The sequence below is a fragment of the Phoca vitulina genome, unplaced genomic scaffold (assembly GCF_004348235.1).
Source record: "Phoca vitulina isolate PV1807 unplaced genomic scaffold, GSC_HSeal_1.0 scaffold14, whole genome shotgun sequence".
In the NCBI taxonomy this organism is placed as follows: Eukaryota; Metazoa; Chordata; class Mammalia; order Carnivora; family Phocidae; genus Phoca; species Phoca vitulina.
The window spans coordinates 42,562,091-42,573,687 of NW_022589717.1; the positions used below are offsets into that span (position 1 = coordinate 42,562,091).

The 11,597-nt window shown below is 34.8% G+C and overlaps 1 pseudogene; it reads left to right on the forward strand.

Annotated features, from left to right (window-relative positions):
• Positions 1 to 7,312: 7,312 nt before the first annotated feature.
• Positions 7,313 to 9,686, forward strand: LOC116637344 (annotated as a pseudogene).
• Positions 9,687 to 11,597: the final 1,911 nt, after the last annotated feature.

The window sequence follows — 11,597 nt, forward strand, 5'->3', positions numbered from 1 at the left end:
GAGACCTGGATGTAAAAATGGGTGTATGGATCTGTGTGTGAGTGCAGACATGTGTTTGAGGTGGGGCTGTGTGTATTTGACAACCATTCTGGTAAAGGCAGTTTATCCCTAGCTATTTTTTTTTTAATGTGAGTGCCTAACCAACCCAATATTTGTCCATGCAGTGTCAGAAAAGTCATTGCTCATTGTTTTTGTCTTCCCTTCTTAACATCAGCATCAAAGCCATTTGGAAGTTATTATGTGCTTTGTACCATCCGGAAAGCCTGGCCTGAAGATTCAGTAAATTAGGAACAGCAAAGGAAAAATGCTGAGGTCAGATTTGGGAGAGAATCTAGATTGATGCCACAAACTAGCCAAGAATAAAGGCAGACACAGGGATGGGTGAGTCCACAACAGAGGGCTCCCAATATATGCAAAGGAAAACACAAAACTCAAGATCACAGGAAGCAGCAGTTAATGAAGTCAAGCTAGGAAAATGAGGACACATGCAATAAATCTAGATGACCTGGTGAAGTTGATAGGAGTGCTCTGTTCCACGTGGAATGTTTTTGTTTTTTTTTTTTCAATAGCCTGTAGCCCAGTCCCTGTAGATCTGTCTTCACCAGTCTCAGGAGAAGTGAAAACTGTATTCAGAACCTGTTTTCTTACAGGTGAAATGATTCAGGACATTTAGAACACAGTGATTGGGCACAACATGAAACATTTAAGAATAATTAGGCTTCTCAAATTACTTTCAAGATTTCAACTTACTGCTATGATGTATGATGTCATACCATTTTAAATTGACTTTAATTTTTATCTTTAAAAAAAATCTTTAACATTTCAGTCAAAGGTAGTAATTATTTGAGATATTTAGCATAGCTATTCTTCCAGATAATTTTTTTAAGATAAGAGTTTTAATACAAGAAAAATATTAGAATTCCTACTGAGAATTTAGGTATTTAAATAAAAATTTTCCTTGCTAGGACATTTTTGTGTAAATAGTTCAATAAATTGTGAAATTTATACTTTTGCCAGGTAATACCTTTCATTTCTTTGGTAAGGCATGCCGTTGTCGAATCAAAAACAAATCTGGACTTATATAAGAAGGGATTTTATTCAAAAAGTCTATTGCAATAATTGGGGATAGGGGCTGCAATAGGTAAAGAAGGGCTACTGCAACAAAGAGAATGTTCTGAATGTGGGTTTACAGGGATCTCAAGGGTCAGCCAGAAAAGGATTTTTAATTTATAGGGATGAATAAACAAGGCTAGGAAAAATCAGGTGTGGGGGAATGGGATGAATTTGTGGTATGATTGGACAATTCCTCTGGGAATGTCTTGGTTAACAATGACAGTCATTGATCTGAGATTGGACAGTTGATCTGGGACAGTTGATCTGGGAATGCCTCTAGTTAGTTTCAGCAGGAGCAAAAGGGTGGATTAAAGTCCAGGGACCTGTGGTGAAGGAAGAAACCTGAGTAAAGTTTAGTCAAGTTAGCATGCATTTTGTCCAGATTGGTCAGTAGGAGAAAACAGTTCAACTAATCATTTATGAGGCAAAGAACAGGAGTTTGAAGGGTGTGTTGAGGACTGTTATTGGTAACAGGGGGTCATCTGCAAGTCTTATCTGAGTTATATAAGAAAGAATGGTTCTATGTTATAAGCCATTTTCTGAAACACAAATGGGTGGAAAAATTTCTTGATCATCTCTATTTTCCAGGATCACAGAGTTTGGGTAAAGATCAACATTGTGAATGTCTTTTTTTCCAAAGTTTTGTCTTGAATGCTTCACTTAGTTGTTTAAATGCCAATACAACATTATCATCTTCACCATTACATAATTCACTTAGTGAAGTCCTGTAAAAAATTAAGTGTCTAAATTATTATCATTGTTATTTGTGTTTAATGTTATCTAGCTATTTATATCATCTTCAAATGTTTACTATACCTGATGGACTGAATAACAAGTGAAATATCTCTGATTAAATTAAAAAACATCTCCCATATTTAACCTATAGGGAAAAAAAAAAACAGTTAAAGGAATAAATTTGCTTTTGGTGTGTTACCAATCTACAGTAAAGGAAAGTAAATTACCAATGAATTGCTGGCCATTCCAGAGACAAAATAAAATCAGATATGGAAAGGCTGCAGAGAGGTGTTTATGTCCATTGTATTCAGTATTTTACTATGCTCAGTTTAGCCCTAAATAGGTTAAATTTGTAAAAAGGCTAATAATTTAGCTAAGAAAATATGACTTTTAGTGTTCTTATATAATAGCATATTATTATCACCAAAGTTAAATATTTCACATATGTTAACAACAGTGCCAAATATGTGATGTTGCTGAAAATGGCAGAGTAGGTTGCTGTAAGGGCCCATCCCTCCACAGAAGCATCAAAAATAATCATGCAAAAACTGTCAGAATTAACTTTGTCAGAACTCTGGAAAATAGTAATTATGTCTAAATCAAGAAAAAAGTTACAGAAGGTAGGAAAAATTTGTGACATTTTTATTTGTTCTTTCCCCATCATCCTCCCAGCTCAGTTACAGTTTTGAAGACAGCAGCCTGTCCCCAAGGTGGACCTCTGGTTCCTTGTTCTAGAAGGAGCAGATCTGGCTTATTAACAGAGAATATGTTTATCTGTCTGCTCTGTCTGGGAGCTCCTTAAAGGACCAAGTTGAGGCACTTGTCTTTGTTTTGTCCAACTCAGAATTCACTCAAGGAGGAAAAATCATAAGATAAATGAACCGCTTGCAGCTGTCTAGGGCAAAAGATTACAGTTGAAGCAGTAATTAAGTAATTAAGTAATGAGAACCTATGAAGAAAATTTGGGAAATCTATACATTCCCCATACATAAGGGGATTTAGAAAGCCATGCACATGCCTAAGGCAGGACACATGGCTAAAAACACTTGAGAAGATCCTAAGCTTTCAACTGACTGGTCTCTAGGATTAGTCCAAGCAGAAAGTGAAGGGCAAGGCAGAACTGTAAATCATCTAAATATTGAAAGGGTATCCCAGCACAAAACCAAGCTACAAAATGTGGGAGAAATATTTTTCTTAATTCCTCCTTCTCCCCCTCTTCTTCTCTCATTCTTGTTCATTCCTGTGTTCAAAGAAATCTGTCAAAACAGTGGCAGAATACAAGCTAAAGAAACAAGGACTTCAGAGACCACACATGATGAAGAATATAGACATTAAAAAATTGTTTAGAAAAGTCACTAAACTACAGCTACAGTGAATAGCTAGAAACAAAAACAAATGTTAAGAAGAAAAAAAAATTCTAGAATTACTGCATCATAATATTCAAAACATACAATTCTCAAAAAAATGTATGAAGCATGAAAAAACATAGAAGTACACTCATTAACAGATGAAATTACTGGAAACTATCCCTGAGAAACAAACAAGACAAAGGCAGAAAACTTATAAAAAGCAAATATTAAAACAACAAAAGTAAGTTCTTCATTATCAGTAATTATTTTGTATATAAAATAGATTAAATGTAAATAGATCAAAAGATAAAGATTGCAGAATGGATTAAAAAAAAAAAAACATGATTTAACTATATACTGACTGTTAAGAGACTCACTTCAGATCCAAAGACACAAAGATGTTAAAAGTGAAACGATGGAAAAACATATTCCATACGAATAGCAAATAAAAGAGAACTGAGTAGCTTACACTAGTATCAGACAAAATAGATTTTAAGTCAAAAACTGTCACAAGAGGGGGTGCCTAGGCGGCTCAGTCAGTTAAGCGTCTAATTCTTGATTTTGGCTCAGGTCATGATCTCAGGATTGTGAGATCAAGCCCCACGTTGGGCTCTACACTCAGCAGGGAGTCTGTTTGGGACTCTCTCTGTCCCTCTCCCTCTGTTTTTCGCCCCTGTCCCACTCTCTCTCTCTCTGGAATAAATAAATAAATCTTTAAAAAAACCGTTACAAGAGATTTTAAAAAGACATTATATATTGATAAAAGGTTTAATTCAGCTAGAAGATATAACAATTAAAAATATATAAACCCCCCAAAAAAGAAACCTCAAATATATGAAGTAAACATTAACAGAATGGAAGGAAGAAACTGACAGTTCTAAAATAATAAAGACTTCAATACCCTACTTCCAATAATAGATAGAACGTTTAGATAGAAGATCAGTAAGGAAATAACTAACTTAAACAACACCATAACCAACTAGACCCAATGGACAACATACCCAACAACAGCAGAACATGTACAAACATTATCCAGAAGACACCATATGTTAGCCCACAAAACAAGTTTCAATATATTTAAAAATACTTAAGTCATACAAAGTATCTTTTCAGGCCATAAAGGAGTGAAGCTAAAAATCATTAACAGAAGGGGCATTGGAGAATTGACAAATATATGGAAATTAAACAGCACACAAACAATGGATCAGAGAAAAAATCCCAGGAAAATTAGAAAACACTCAGAAATAAATGACATTAAAGCACAACATACCAAAACTTATGGGACACAGAGAAAACAGTGCTCAGAGGAAATTTATACCAGTTAATGCCTTTTTCATTGAAAAGGATGAAAGATCTCAACAACCTAATTTTATACCCTAAAAAACTAGAAAAAGGAGAGTAATCTAAAATCTAAGCTAGCAGAAGGAAGGACATAAAAAAGATTAGTTGGTGATAAAACAGAGAACAGGAAAACAATAGAGAGCTCAATAAAACAAAATTTGGATCTCAGAAAAAAAATCAACAAAATTGACAAACATAGCTAGATTGACAGAGAAAATAAAAGAGATGTAAATAAATAAAATCAGAAATGAACATGGGGACATTACTACTGATGCTGCAGGAATACAAAGGATTATACGGAGTACTATGAACAACTAACAGTACACCAAAAAAATTATATAATCCAGGATAAATGGACAAATTCCTAGAAATACATAAATTATCAAAGCCAACTTGAAATAGAAAATCTAATAAAACTTATAATAAGTAAAGAAATTGAATCAGTTATCAAAAACCTCCCAACAGAGAAAAATCCAGACCAGCTGGCTTCACTGGCAAATTCTACTAAACATTTAAAGAAGAATTAGTACCAATCTTTTTCAAATTCTTCCAAAAAACAGAAGAGGAATAAATATGTCCTAACTCATTATTCTATGAGCCCTGTATTGCCTGATACTAAATTCAGACTGAGACATCACAAGAAAAGTACACACCAATATCCCTTATAAATATAGATGCAAAATCCTCAACAAAATACCAGCAAAGAGTCCAACAGCATGTTTAAAAGATTATACACTATAACTCAGTGGGATTTATCCAAGAATGCATGAGTGATTCAACATAAGACAATCAATCAATGTAATATACTACATAATAGATGAAGGTGAAAAAAAAAAGCTACATGATCACCTGAGTTAATACAGGATAACATTGGAAAAAAGCCTTTTTCACGATAAAAACACTCAGCATACTAGGAAAACAAGAGGACTTCCTCAACACAAGAAAGAACATTTATGAAGAACTCACAGCTAACATAGTGATAAAAGACTGAAAGCTTTTTCCTAAAATCAGCAACAAAACAAGAATGTCTACTTTCACCATTGCTATTCAACATTTTACAGGTAGTACTAGCCCGAGCAATTAGGTAAGAAGAATAAAAAAAAAGGCATCCAAATTGGAAAGGAGAAAGCTAAACATCTTACAGATGACATGATCCCGTATATAGAAAACCCTGAAGAATCCACAAAATAAGCATTAGAGCTAATAAATTTTATAGTTGTAGAGTTCAATAATAACACTCAAAAATCAGTTGTGTTTCTATACATAAGCAAGGTATTTCCTGAAAAGTATATTAAAGAAAAAAATCCCATTACAATAGCATCAAAAAAAAAAATACTTAAGAATAAATTTATCCAAGGCTAAATAAAGACTTGTACACTGAAAACTACAACATTGCTGAAAGAAATTAAAGAAGAGTTAAAAAATGGAAGTACACATTTTGTTTATGAATTGGGAGAGTTAATATTGATAAAATGACAATGCTACCCAAAGTGATCTATAGATTCATTGCAATCCCTATCAGAATTCCCATAGCCCCTTTTGTAGAAGTAGAAAAGACAATCCTTGAATTAAATGGAACCGCAAAGGACATTGAATACCCAAAACAATGTTGAATACAAGGAACAAATTTGTAAGAGACACTTCCCTGGTTTAAAAGCCATATATAAGGGTGCCTGGGTGGCTCAGTCGTTAAGTGTCTGCCTTCGGCTCAGGTCATGATCCCAGGATCCTGGGATCGAGCCCTGCATTGGGCTCCCTGCTCAGCAGGAAGCCTGCTTCTCCCTCTCCCACTCCCCCTGCTTGTGTTCCTGCTCTTGCTAACTCTCTCTCTCTGTCAAATAAATAAATAAATTTTTTTAAAAAGCCATATATATATATATATATATACACCAAAATTTATTCAAAATGTATCAGTGATATATATCAAAACTTATTCAAATGGATTCAAAAGCTAAACCTTAACATTTCTATAAGAAAACATAGGTAGAGGGGTGTCTGGGTGGCTCAGTTGGTTAAGGGTCCAACTCTTGATTTCGGCTCAGTCATGATCTCAGGGTCGTGAGATTGAGCCCTGTTTCAGGCTTTGTACTCCGCAGGGAATCTGCTTGAGATTCTCTCTCTCTGTCTCTCCCCCCACCTGCCGCTCCCCCCCACTATCCCTCTCTTTCTCTCTTTCTCTCAAAATAAATAAATCTTAAAAAAAAAAAAAAAGGAAAGAAAACGTAGGGATAAATCTTCATTAATTTTGATTTGTAAATGAATTCTTAGATATAACACCAAAAGCATGAACAACAAAAGAAAAAATAGACTGGGCTTCATCAAAATTAAAAACTTTTGTGTACCAAAGAACATTATCAAGAAAAGGAAAAGATACCTTATAGGAGAAAATATTTGCAAATCATGTATCTGGTAAGGGTTTATATCTAAAATATACAAAGAATATCTACAAATCAAGAACAAAAAGAACAACATAATTAGAATTGGGTAAAGGACTTCAATAGGCACTTTTCCAAAGAGCATATATACATTGTGTCATAACATGAAAAGGTGCTCAACATCATTAGTTTTTAGATAAATGCAAACCAAAACCACAATGAGATATATATCACTTCATACCGCCTAGAATGGCTATAATTTTTTTTAAAAAAGGAAAATTACAGATGTGGTGAGATTTCTCAAAAAGTTAAACATATGGTTACTATATGACCCAGCCATTCTAGTCCTAGGCATATACCCAAGGAATTGAAAGCAGGTACTCAAATAAATATATGTACATGTATGTTCATAGAAGTACTATTCACTATAACCCAAAATTGAAACAACCCAAATATCCATCAACGAGGTAAGCAAATTGTATATAACATACAAAAGAATAGTATTCAGGTATAAAAAGAAGTGCAGTACTGTTAATGCTATAACAGGTGTGAACCTTGAAATATTATAGTGAAAGAAGTCAGACACAAAAGGTTACCTATATTGTGTGATTCCATTCATATTAAATATCCAGAGTAAGTCAATCCATACAGACAGAGAATAGATTGGTAGTTGCCAGAGGTTGCGGGAATGAAGGAATGAATGAGAGAATGGGAGTTACCATTTAATGGGCACAAAATTTCCCTTTGGGTTAATGAAAATGTTTAGTAACTAGATAGAGTTAATTGTTGCACAACTATGAATGTACCAAATGTTGTTAAATAATTCTCTTCAGAGTGGTTTATTTTATTTAATGTTATGTAAACTTCACCACAATAATAACAATGGTAAATCGTATTTTAAAAATAGTCTAAAATAATTTGGATCTTAATGACCTCTAAAATTATTGCATCTTAAAATTATTCTCATGTCATAATGTCACACCACATTAAACATTAAGCAAATATGTCTATAAAGAATGTTAAAATAGAAAAGGTCATAAAAATTAACCTCAATCAGTGCTAACAGGGAAACATGTTTGTAGAAGTCCAGTATGTAAGCATTCAGTGGACACATTGTTTACATTCACATCAACTGTTTGTAATATGGCCTGTGGATATGCAGAAATTTTAGCTTGGTTAGCATTTTTCTTTGCTTACATGTAGCAAACTAAAGCAATAAACCAAAACATTTTAATGAAATATTGTCAAATGTTCAGTATATTAAGATGCTCCAAACTTTAAATGACCAAATAAAATCAGTAAAAATGCCAGTACTTAAAATATTAAAACTATTTTTGAAATCAGAGAAAATATGTCTCTAATTTATTCAAAATTTGAAGCTACATAGTTATTTTTATAACCTCAGAAATATACTGCATTTTTAATCCATTTTTCTTGAAAAAATATTTGTGAGCCCACAAACTTATATTGGTATCAGATACACATAACAGTAATAGTGCTTGTTCTTCCCCTTTCCATACACCCCTATTTTTTCTTAAACTGTTTTTCAGAATGTAATTGTCTGATTTGGGCAAATGATATAAGTAGTCATTAGAATTTATTTCCTATCAGAGTGCTATGGATATGCTGTCAGGAGTCCAGCGAGGGCTGGCTGTGTCATTGTTCCCAATCACGTGGGGCAGTAAACAAAGTGGTTCTTACATTAGTTTAAAAAATTAAAGTATTTTATATATGTTTATTGAGTTTCTACTCTGTACCATACACCATTTTTAGGTGCAAGGATCATAAGAATAAACAAACACAAACTGCCCTCAAAAGACTTATAGCAGGTCATGGCTGCCTCGAGAGACTAGTACGAGTTAGCACCTGTGGTGGGAAGGGTCCGAAGCCCACACCCGGGAACCTAGCGAGTCACCATTACTTTAAGTACTGCAAAATCTCAGCATTGGCTCTACTGAAAATGGTGATGCATGCCAGATCAGGAGGCAACTTGGAAGTGATGGGCTTAATGCTGGGAAAGGTGGATGGTGAAACCATGATCATTACGGACAGTTTTGCTTTGCCTGTAGAGGGCACTGAACCCCGAGTAAACGCTCAGGCTGCTGCATATGAGTACATGGCTGCGTATATAGAAAATGCCAAACAGGTTGACCGCCTTGAAAATGCAATTGGCTGGTATCACAGCCATCCTGGCTATGGCTGCTGGCTTTCTGGGATTGATGTTAGTACTCAGATGCTCAATCAGCAGTTCCAGGCACCATTCGTAGCAGTAGTAATTGACCCAACAAGAACAATATCTGCAGGAAAAGTGAATCTTGATGCCTTCAGGACATATCCAAAGGGCTACAAACCCCCTGATAAAGGACCTTCTGAGTACCAGACTATCCCACTTAATAAAATAGAAGACTTTGGTGTACATTGCAAATAATATTATGCCTTAGAAGTCTCATATTTCAAATCCTCATTGGACAGCAAATTGCTTGAGCTTTTGTGGAATAAATACTGATTGAATATACTGAGTTCCTCTAGTTTGCTTACTAATGCAGACTATACCACTGGTCAGGTCTTTGATTTGTCTGAAAAATTAGAACAGTCAGAAGCCCAGCTGGGACAAGGGAGTTTCATGTTGGGTTTAGAAACACATGACAGAAAGTCAGAAGACAAACTTGCCAAAGCTACAAGAGACAGCTATAAAACTACCACAGAAGCTATCCGAGGATTGATGTCTCAGGTTATTAAGGATAAACTGTTTAATCAAATTAACATCTCTTAAACAATCACTAAGTAGTATTTTTGACTGAAAGCCAGTATGAGAAAAATACTCAAGTAACACTTTAAAATCAGTTACCAAATATCTGATTAGAAGTATAAGGTACTCTGAAGTGTCCTGAATATCAACATCGTGTAATAAAACTCTTTAAAATGAAAAAAAAAAAGACTTATAGCAGGGCTTCTCAAATGTTTGTGTATTTTGGACTCACTAGGTTTGAGGTGGCTCCCAAGATTCATCATTTCTAGCAGGGGACACTGACGTTGTTGGTCTTTGGTTCACACCTGGAGAGGCAAGGGCTTACGGTACAGTGATTCACATAGTAAGACATAATTCATACATGATGATTAATTGAGAAACTATCATTCTTTTCTTTATCTGTATCAATTCCTTTTTTTTAAAGATTTTATCTATTTATTTGACAAAGAGAGAGAGAGCACAAGCTGGTGGAGCGGCAGCAGAGGGAGAAGCAGGCTCCCCACTGAGCAGAGAAGCCGACATGGGAATCAATCCCAGGACCCTGGGATCATGACCTGAGCTGAAGGCAGATGCTTAACCAACTGAGCCACCCAGGTGTCCCTATATCAATTATTTTTATCCTAAAACTACTCAAGTAGTTTAAAAAAAAATTTTTTTTTCCACTTCAGTACAAAGTACTACTATTCTGGAATAAGAGTAAGATGGCTTTGTTTTTCTAGACACTTTGCTAATATTACAATGACATAAAAATTATTTCCCTTAAATGAATAAACAGGATAAAATAAAGTTACACACCAAAATTCATATACATCATTTATCACATTCATATCAAATAAATCTTGATCAGTTATATTGGACAGGCAAACAAATGGGAAGACAACCATTCTATTTTCAGTCCCAGGCAGCAAATGAGAAACCAGTTCAGAGTCTTTACATTCTTTACCTAAAAAGTCTAATAAGAAATTAATTAGAAAATCAAATAAATGAATTGAAAACAGTTCTATTAAACACATATTATTTAAAACAAGTCATACTTTTTTATGCCACTATTACTAGGTGAATTATTGACTTTTTTTAAAAAAAAGGAAAATAATGAAGATGAAAATTTAAGAATTATATTGCTGGATTATCGCTGGGAAAACTTTTTTCCCTACACTAAACTCATTCTGGCAAGTGCTAGTGGCATTATTATTTGTAGTCATCAGTTGGTCCAGTTGGATAATTCCATGTCTATCCACTCAGAAATTAGATAGACACCATTTGTAATATAAAAAACACACTTCATTGGACACTAGTGGACCTCAGGATCTCAGGTCAAGAACCAGGACAATCCACTTGTCCTCTAAAATATGATTCATTGTCAGCTAATTCTTCTCAAAATGCTATGAAGCTACAAAAACTGCAAATTTTCTCATAATAGAGTTAAAACTGACATCATCACCCACTTTCTTATGTTAAGTCTCATATTGTAACAGAAAGGAAGAAATTCCTGCTAGTCACCAGGAGGCAAAAGCAATAGAGGAATATTTCTAGCCCTTGTCAAACTCACTCCTGTCACCCCAGGCCTGAGTGGTGAGTTTGGGAGAAGAAGCTATTGTCTTTTGACTCAAATCCTTCTCTATGTCTTCCGCCTCTCTTCCTCCCTCCAGTTCCTCCTTCCTTTCTCTTCTCTGACTTCTTTCTCTGACAATAACACACTTGGCTCTGTGTGTTTCATTGTTTCTCTTTGAATGACCTGCCACCTCTCTTCTGTTGCACTCTCTGCCTCTTGGTCATGGTTGTTCCTCTTTACTCCTCTCCTTTGTACTGTGTCTCTCTTTTTTCTGTCTCATTCTCTTTATCTTTTTCTGTTAATCTCTCTGTCTGTCTCACTCCGTCTGTCTTTTTTGCCCATATGTTCCTCTCTATTTCTATTTCTGTCCATCTCTGTCTGTC